The following is a 9820-nucleotide window of genomic DNA, read 5'->3' on the forward strand; positions in this document are numbered from 1 at the left end:
TTGAATTTTAAGCAGGCATGGATTGGGATTTTAGAGAAAGCAAGAAGGAACATGCACTGTCATGATACTTTAGAGTAAAGCTAACTTCCTAGTACATGCAGGCAGCTAACTGCATGGGGGCAGTTTTGACCGCTCCCCCTCATTACTAAATCAGGACTATGAAAAAGATACCGAAACTATATATCAGTTTTAAAAATGAAACAACTAAGGAAGTTCATAGTATTTCAAATTCAAATAGATTTGGAAAATAAATATACTGAACACTTCACAAATTTCACAGTAATAGAGTTTTCTGACCCTGCTTTCTTTAAATTAGTTTTTAAGAAAATGTGAACACAAGATTAAATTAATTCATCTGTTGTTTGCAACAGGCTGAGATCCCATCTAAATACATTTTGGAGGACTGAACCGAGTATACACTACCTTTTGTTTCAGATGACAGGAAAGTAAAACAAGTTAAGGCTACATTGCCATCCAAATTACCTGTTGAATGCTTGAAAACAGCATTCCTAGTTGATTACCTCCACTCTGCCATTAAACAAGTTCAAAAATCTTTAATGTATGCAATGACAGCCACAGTTGTGTGATGCACATTTTCCAAGTTTTAATAGACACAAAAGTGAGTCCATTGTACTTAAGACACTACACTGATTTCATTCTATTGCGTGTCCTGCTCCAATTACATTTCTCAGAGTACAGTATTGAGTAAAAGTTTCATAGCTTTAAAATTAACAAGTGTGTGAAATCTGTAAGTAAAATAAGCAGCAGCAATTATTTTGGGTTTGTTTGTTTTATCAAGAGTAGCTAACATTTTAAGTAATAAATACATTCCAAATTTGTGGTATTTACTATTCCCCTAGTTCACTGCAGTATTACTTGTCAATTCTCTTGCTTTAGGTTAAGATATCCTTAAGACTTTCCTGTCAGCCTCACACCAGAAGAGTCTCCTAACTCCAGTCCAGGTGCCCGTCACCCTTCACAGATGATAAGCAGTGCAATCTGACAAGGAAACTCATCCTGCTGTCATGTGTATGGCAGCCACAAGATTCTCCTGGGGAGCATGTCAGGATGTTTACAGACTTCAGGAAACTCTAGGAGAACAGCTGTGCTCTTATCTTCTGTTACCTTGAAGAAAGTGAAAGAGGGAGAGATTACTGCAAGTGGCACAGAACTGACCAATACTAGCTGAGAGACACACGCTCCATACACTCCTTGGTTTCATTTAAAAATAGGATGAAATTCTCCGGGTCTAAATTCACATAGCAAACTGAAGACTGTAGTTGTTACTGTTTTATAAAGAGACCCCTCAAGCGAACAGATTTTAAAAGAGAGCTGAAAGCAATGTTTGGGAGTATTATTATTATTATTTTATTTATTTATTTATTTATTTTGAAGATAGTCGTTACGTAGTTCTATTGGTGAACAGAATCATCAGTTACCTAGCTTAGTATTAAAAGAAACAAAAAAGCAAACCAAAACACCCCCCTACATACTATACATACCACTTCCCAGTAAGAGAAATATTATGACTTAATTAACCAGAAACCTGTGCAAAAAAGAGTCCTATCAAAAGTGTTTAGAATAAAAGGTATAGCACCATGCTGTCTTACTACCTGCACTTCTCAGGAAGTGGTGAAGCAAATAGAAGAAGGTTTTTCTTGAAATCCAGTCTTAGCATAACTTAATTTTTTTTTGCCTTGTTAGACAGGTTTATGATGCCAAATATCAATTGGATAATTTAGGGTCCAAGTGGGAAAAAAAAATACATTTGCCAAATCAAATGCACCTCTATAATAAAAAGGATGAGAGCCTGACTTTCAAAACAAGATTTTTTTTCTTTTTAGAACAGAAAACAACTATACTTCACATTTCAAGTTTAATGGTATCCTAAAATGAAGGGAAATGACTGCATGATATTTCCATCAGATCTGTTCACATTGCATGTTTTCCTCTTGGTATTCTTGGTGGGACATTAATGCTCCCAACATCCCAAATCCAGGCCTCTGAGCAGAAATCATTTATACCTAACTACATCAAACTGACAGTGTCCCATTTACTGTTCCCTAAGGAATCAGACATTCTCGATACTATTTGCATTTGGTTTTTGAAGTAAAAGTGTTCCAATATCAAAAGAAGCTGTGAACTCAAAATATTCAAGGTGTTGTATTTGCTACTCAATGTTATGGAGCAGCATCTGATAAAACTGTTAGGCAGAAGGCAAGATTGTGGAACCTGTCATCTGGTCTGCAGCAGTCTTGGGCAGATAACTCAAGTGGTAGTCCTGGTTTGAAAAAAGATACCCTTATTAAATTGTTGCCTATTCCAATCTGTTTTGTTAGCTTTGCTGTCCAAGATGTACTTACACTGTGCTGGAGAGTTGGGTTATATTTTAATGCAAAATATTTATCTCGAAGACTGACAGGAGTAAACACTACCCTGCTCCTTCACCTTTCTTAACCAGGCATATGAGTCAGTAGAGCAAGTGACAGAAAAGTGAGTGGAAAAACAGAGCAATCCAAGAGCTTAAATGTTAACACTTGTTAGCAGCAGAAAACAGGTCACCATAAAGAACTGCAGATGCAATTCAAAACAGGCCTAACCTTAAAAAAAAAGGTATTCAGTAATCAGTCCCAACCCAGGTTGACGCCTAGTAATTCACAATGAGTCAGTAACTTAAGATTCATGGCCTCAGATTTGTTTCCCAATGAATACCTTAAGTAGGTGTAATGCTACAGCTTAAGGATGAAAGTTCTTTTAAAACCAGATCATGTTTTAAGCCTAAAAATTTTGAGTTACAAAACTAAAAACTCCTAAAAATTATTTCTTTTCACACCCCCATGAGCATCTACACCAAACGCTACAATGTTTCAGCAAAAGTCTGTGCTCAAGGATTTCATGCACACATTCAATACTGAGCAAATTCACAACAGCAAAAAACAAACAAACAAACAAAAAGCCAGTCATTGTGCTACCAGTTTGCTGCAATGTCCTGCAAGTGGTTCTGTCTGCAGGGTGGAGGTGGTCTGTCTCCATAAAGGTGCAGAAGTTACCTGCAGTATATGTCTTGCAAAATGCAAACTTAGTTTGAAAAGAGAAAAAGAGGTTAAATGCAACAGCAAGTAGGACTTTCAAAAGCACTGAAGTCAGTAAGTAACTTAGGTGCTTCAGATGATCCCACCCAGCTGTACCAAGTATGAATAACTATATAAATTTACATTTATTTTGTTTGCAAACTTGTTTATTTAAAAAGGAAACAACAATGCTAAACTGAAGCCATTTTCCAAACTGAAGTTACCATTCAGCACCATTTATTTCATGCTATAATAGGGAATATTAAGCACACACAGACCAAACAGGGGTTTCTGGTGTTCTGAACTGTTGAAAAATTACTATTTAAAAAGCCATACCATGTTCAACACACCAAAACACTGTATTATTGTGAGATCCTTTTAATGCAAGACTGCAAACATTGTGCCCCTTCCCCTGTTCTCAGAGTTTTTAGAATTCGTCCTGTTCAAGGGTGCTGCTTAAAGAAATTGTTCCAAGACCAAGATCAGAGATTTTTTCCTTGCAGCCGAAATCTGATACTACTGGCCAAACTGCAAACTGGCTTTTACAATAGTTTTGATGAACTCTCTGTCCTTAAGTGGTGAAACCCTATAGCTTCTGCTCAGATTCAGCCACAGTTTTGGTGCCATTACCTAGTGGCAGATGCAATTACCCTGAATACAGGAGTGCATGGCTGAAAAATGAAATATGAACCTTCTTCAAAGAGCAAAAATATCTACTTTAAGCATGCCTCAAAGTAGACTCACCAGTTTTGAAAATGCAACCCATGCTACTGATGCAAGAAGATTTATCATACAAATAAACCAAACAGTTCACCTAGTTACACTGATGCTTCAGCTGTCTAGCACTCCCTCAAACTAGCTTCATTTTGAATAATCTGATATTCAGGACACTGCCCAGTCCCTGAAGGTTTACACAACTATAAATACATACATGATACATCACTTGATTCAGGACAGCAGCATGATTAGCAGCTAGGGCACTGTACTGGAAGTCAAAATTAGGATCTGAACAACTCATTTCAGCAGCTTATTCATGAAAACACACAGACTGGGGTTCATTAAAATTATCTGCATGTTCAGGATTAATTTGGCAAATGGTTTCAGCGGAGCAAAACAGTTTGGAGACCTTCTTTTTTTAAGGCTAATTTCATGAGTGGACTTGTGCAATGATGTCTTCCTCACATATTAGAGCCTGGTAGTTCGGATACAGAGGTGGGAGTCAAGTTCAAGACTACTCCAAATGAAGCACAGATGGGGGCAATCACAGCCATCCTCCATTTCGTGAGAAGCCTTGGGCCCAAGCGTGCCATGCAACTGTAGCCCTTCATTTTAAAGTTCTCTTGATTTTATTAAACCACCTTCATGTGAAGCTTTCCTTTTTTTTTTTTTTTTTTTTAAACAAATTGATTTAGGTCAATCACAACCCTTCCCCCGCCTTTTTTTCCCCCCCCGCTTTTGCGCTTTCTTGGCCAAACTCTCCCCCTTCCTGTTTGCAGTCCCTGTTAGGAAACTCAAGATCCCAGCAGCCTCACTTGTGACATCCGAGGTAAGCCACTTGACCTTGCGCCTCAGTGTGTGCCTGCAGAAGAGTTTCACGTAACTAAATGTTTCATGTAACAACAGGGGGCAGAACAGTCTCATGCCTTAATTATGTTGAGCCTAGCTCTGTTGTTCCTAGTGGGCCCTATAGTCCTCATTAGATTTTACACACCTTTCCAGGAATATAAATGCCAATCTGAGCTTAACAATGTTGGACAAAAATCCAAAATTTCTAGTTTAAATACTACTGGGATTAATAAGTACTATATACATGCAATACTGCTACATTTACAATCAATCAGCAAGCCCTGCAACCTGTTCAGGGATCTGGTATGTGAGCAGGCAGACGCACATTAGCTTGGAGATGAACACTGAGAAGGATGTGATAGACGCATTATATATTTTTTACACAGCACACAATCATTATGCCTAGGATAACACTCAGCATCTTCACCAGGCTCTCAGCTGTGTTTGATGGCTGAGGTCTAGTATGAAACTTGGGTAAAAAAACCAAATACCACAAAAAAACCAAAACAACAATCAAAAACCCCAAAACAACCCTTCCCCCCCCAGTTATACACTACCTACAAAGGCTGGATTCCCAAGGGGCAGTCAGGATAACATCCTGTTCAAAGAAGCGGTAGGCAAGCCCCCATTGACTCCAAGGTACACTGTTTTTACTGCCATGATGGACACGGTCACTCTCGGAAAAGATTTCTCAGGCAGTAGAAACTAGAAACATTATTCCTTGGCAAAGATTAGACAATGGGAAATGATGTTGGTTGAGCACTGGATCCATCAGAAAGGCTGTACCTCAGCTTGAATACATTTGGAATATGGCAGTGGGCAGGAGAAGGAAGGTATTTGTGAACAAAACACAAAAAATGGCCACACTTACAGCACAAACTTCTGTTGCAGAAGTAATTCTATGTTGCACCTCACGAGCAGCGGTGTAGGGACACAGCCAGGCACCTGGGGCACAAGGGCAGCAGCAACTTCTGGTTGCTGCCCCAATCACAAGTGCCACGTGTTTCAGGTTCCTCTCTTCCCCCCACAAACCACCACACAGGGTGGTTGCCCCGGTCTAGTTCCACTACTGCTCACCAAGCCTTTTATATTTGGGATGCTAACTTTAGGTTGCCACAAGGAAGTTCCTTCTCACCCCATCTCTCTCCAGTTTACTTATGCTACTTTTGTCTTCCGTTTGTTTTGCTTGTAAATGCTTTGCTATAGTAGATGATGTTAAAAACTTGCTTTGGACAAATTTTCTCCTATGAGAAGAAAAAAAAAGAAAAAAACAAACACAGAAACTGGTCAGGAATTATTCTCAGAAGTCATTTCTGTGCCGTGTTATATTGATGCCTTAAGAGGAAAACTATTATTCCTCACACTACTTCACGAGAGAAATATTAGCTTTCATAGCTGGATGAAACACAGAAGTAAAACATATGTATGTCTTGGCCTGAAATGCTCATGGTTTTTCAGTGACTAGCAAGTTTAAGGGGCCACAAGTTGAGCACTCAAAGACATCCTTTAGAGCACAAGTAGGTCAGCACTTTCTGGAATTCATACCCTTAAGCCATCTCAAACTGGGACCAGCCAGGAAAGTCAGTGCCAAGCATCCTGTTTTAGAAGACTGTTGCTCACCATTCTTCATTTAATTCATCAGGAATGGATTCCAAATGCTAACTCACAAGTGACAAGTCTGTATGCAGGCACAGAGCAGAAAGGAAAGATTTTTCAGACTCTGACCAAGTAATCAAATAACAGTAATGTGCCTACAGGCTGCATACACATGTTCAAATAGTATGGGCAAATTCTCTTGGATTTGTTCTCCTGCTAGAGAAAAACCATACCCAGAAATGCCTGAACAGACATTTCAATGCAGAGCCCCTGAAGAGCGGGAGGCCTGAAGTGTTGATGCTGCACACCAGGGGTAGGGAGCGGGGGAATGCCTTGTGCACACACATCTTAGCATGCTCTGAAGATGTCCTTGGTCTGCCTGGAGATAGATGGTAGCACTGCACAGGGCAGCCACGATTGGCTGACCGAGACTGCTCAGACTCAGCCTGCATCTCTTTGAAGCTCACTGTGGGGACTATGAGAGAATCATGTTCTGCCTCATGCTTATCTGGAACAATAGAGTCCAGCAAGTGACATGTTCCTGGAGGGAGTGAGGGTAAGGAGGAGACAATGTGGATGGGAGCAAAGCACCCTGGGTTGCTGGAGGACTGTGGTGTGGCTCCTCTCAGCAGACAAACTCTGTACATGGCCTATGTTTAAGACCATGGTAGACAGCATGCTTTTCCAAAATGCATTACTAATTACTAAGCTAGCTAATTACTGCTACCCCAAAGAATTAAAAAAAAGTGTGGAATTTTGGCTTCTTCATATTCTGGGGAAAAGGTAGAAAAAGTTCCAAGTTCTCTCTGAAGTCACAAAAGCTGCAACATTTTCTAAAAAAAATAAAAGAAAGGGGAGAGTTTAGGAAATGGACTTTTAAGCAAAACATCAAATATCACAACAACTGGAAACACTATTGATCCACTTCATATAGAGGCTGTTCAATTCACACCTGAAGATTAGAACCCTACACAAGTTGATTCCCAGTGCATAGATCATGTTCTGGGCTACTTATGTGGATCCAGTTACAGGATCCAACCCTAAGGCAGCAAGTCATGCAGCTATAACACTGGCAAAGCCAGTAACTTATAAATGTCACCCGTGAACTAGGAACAGATACCACTTAATAAAAAGGTCCAGAAATATTCCTACAAACCAAGTGCCTATTCCCTCTCCTACCCAAACACATAAGGATTGACTGAGGACAAAAAGATTATGCTGGAGAGACTGGGTCCTCATTAGATGCAATAAAAAGAAACTAATGCAACTGCAAACTAAGCAACCGGTCAACTATGGGGACAGAATCTGATCTGGTACTCTACACTGCATTGGTGCTTATAAAAAGACAGTAGGTAGCATATTCATTAGTGAAACTCAAATGTGTCAAAACAAGCTCATTCTAGCCTCTGGAGTGATATACTGAGTGCTTTGTTATTGCTGAAGTCAGGAGGTAGACTGTAGTAAAAAAGTAATCATGTATTATGAGCTAAATCACATTCTGGAGAAGGATGATTATGGTAAGAAGGAAAGCAGCATAAAGGCCTTATACCTGCTCATCCTAAACCTACCACTGCATGTATGTCACAGACAAAGACACTTAAGATTTATATAAATCACATGTAGAAGGAAGTGGTTCCTGCTTACCAAGCCACGTGGCAATCCCTACCCAGGGGTAGCCAGGTTGCCAGCATTCACACTGCAGTGTGTAACATTCACGGCCTGAAGCTTTAGCAGAACATCCTAGAACAAGCTTCACCACATTCTCCCCACTCACCCTCTGGCTCCAGAGGAAGGGTAAGTGGGCACAGATCCTAAACTTAGCTTGTGGCCAGACTTCCTCAGGAAGGCCAGAATGCTGCTGCATATTTCAGAGTTGAAAATAAACATTCAGCTTTAACATATGAACTTAAACAGAAAGTGAAAACATTTGTATGTTTCTTTAAAATAAATAAATAAATAAATAAATAAAAATCAGGTGTTCTAAGATAGTAGAAGTTTTACCACAATAAACTTTAAGGCTCAACTCAGGGTCACCAATTCAGACTCCAGAAGGGGTCACGGATATAGATTTTAACTGTTCATCACCCTCTGGCAGGTTAATAGTAACAGTAACAGCTGACTCAAATTAGTGAAGCATCGCATGGCAAGCCTTCCAAAACCTAAAATACTTTATCCCTTGAAAAAGGTTTCTGCAAAGCCAGTATGTAGGGTGGGGAAAAGTGACACCTTTTGTAACACGTTATTAAAAGGTCTGAAGCCATCAGATACAGATGGCGACTTCCGGCATTTTTTTTATTGGAAAAGGTTGCTCTATAACCAACTTCTCAGTTTTGTTTTCAGCCATTTGTGCTGTATCCCTCCACAGAGGGTTAGAAAGTCTCTTCTGTTCTTAAAAGATGACTGTGCTGAACAGCAGCTATCCTTGCAAGAGGAATCTGCAAATGCTGTTTGATATTTTGCAGTGAACTCTGTCTTTAAATTATTTCCCCAAGACAAACACTGTAGATCTACTGAAGGAAACCTCTCAAAAGACTGAGGAAAGGCTTGTGAATTTTCATGCTTTTTTTTAGGATTTGAAAAGGCCACTCTAATAGGTAGGGCTATAAAGAAAGAACAAACAGAAACGCACACTTAGGCAGGGACAAAATCTGATATTAACCCTAGTCTTCCCTCATTTGGCTGGGGGAAAATATAAGGAGATCTTTGAATACACATGCCTTAACCAAACTCTAGCCCCCATCCCCAAGTCTTTATTCAGTGCTCCCCTTTTACATTCCTTTGACTTTTTAACCAGAGACTAAAATTCCCTGTTAGACTGCTCAGCTTCAGCCTCTTTCACTCATTCTCCAATCAGAAGAGGAAGTAATGCTATTCCCAAGGATAAGCGTCATGGTTTGGGGTCTTTTTTGGAGATATCATAAAGCAGCAAGAGGCACTCAATCTGCTTCCCTCCTTCTTGGGTCACCTCCTAAACCTGCATGCACATTCATATAAACTTCCCAACCTGAGGAGGCCATTTATATTTCTAACAAATGAGCAGCATCTGCAGCTGAACTAACAGATCTGCATAGCAAGAGGCAAATGCTGCAGAAAACTGCTATTTCTCTAGTTTTCTCTGAACCAAATCCTTGCAGTACCAGATGCATCTATAAGAAAAAAAGGGAATTAGAACAATCAAAACTAGAAACATCTCTCTGGGGTTAAATGCTTCTTAAAAATAAGATCTGCTATTAAATACTGATCTGTTCTGAAGGAAGATAGTTCAATACCAATACAGTCAACTCCCTCCCGCAAGTTCTTGAGCAGTGTGAAGTACTATAATCAAATCATGACGAAAGGTGGCCCCCAACTGAAGAGTTCAGCACTCCACCACAACCTTGACAATTCCATAGGGGTGCACAGCAGGACCATCTTGCACTTGGTTATCTTTAGGCAGCTGGATCACCCTGAAGGACAGAAACGACAATGTCTGCTGGAACTGGCCACACAAAGCAGTTTATAGCTGTGACCAAACACAAGTGCACAGCTGCAAACAGCTTTAAAAATGGCCCAGTGGGTGAAAATCTGACCCCTCATTGCATGAGGTA

At 40.0% G+C, this 9820-nt stretch overlaps 1 protein-coding gene across 2 annotated transcripts in view; it reads right to left on the minus strand.

The window, feature by feature from the left end:
* Positions 1–534: 534 nt before the first annotated feature.
* PWWP2B (PWWP domain containing 2B) overlaps positions 535–9820 on the minus strand; it is a 37116-nt gene continuing 27830 nt past the window's right edge. The window contains exon 4 of one of the 2 annotated variants that reach the window (XM_019556077.1): positions 535–1125. The gene's annotated coding sequence lies outside the window, so the exon portion shown is untranslated. Of the gene's footprint in view, positions 1126–9126; positions 9380–9820 lie in introns of those variants that run through there. The other variant, XM_019556078.1, reaches the window with a different exon arrangement.

Source organism: Crocodylus porosus, unplaced genomic scaffold (assembly GCF_001723895.1).
Source record: "Crocodylus porosus isolate Cpor-Errol unplaced genomic scaffold, CroPor_comp1, whole genome shotgun sequence".
Taxonomy (NCBI): domain Eukaryota; kingdom Metazoa; phylum Chordata; order Crocodylia; family Crocodylidae; genus Crocodylus; species Crocodylus porosus.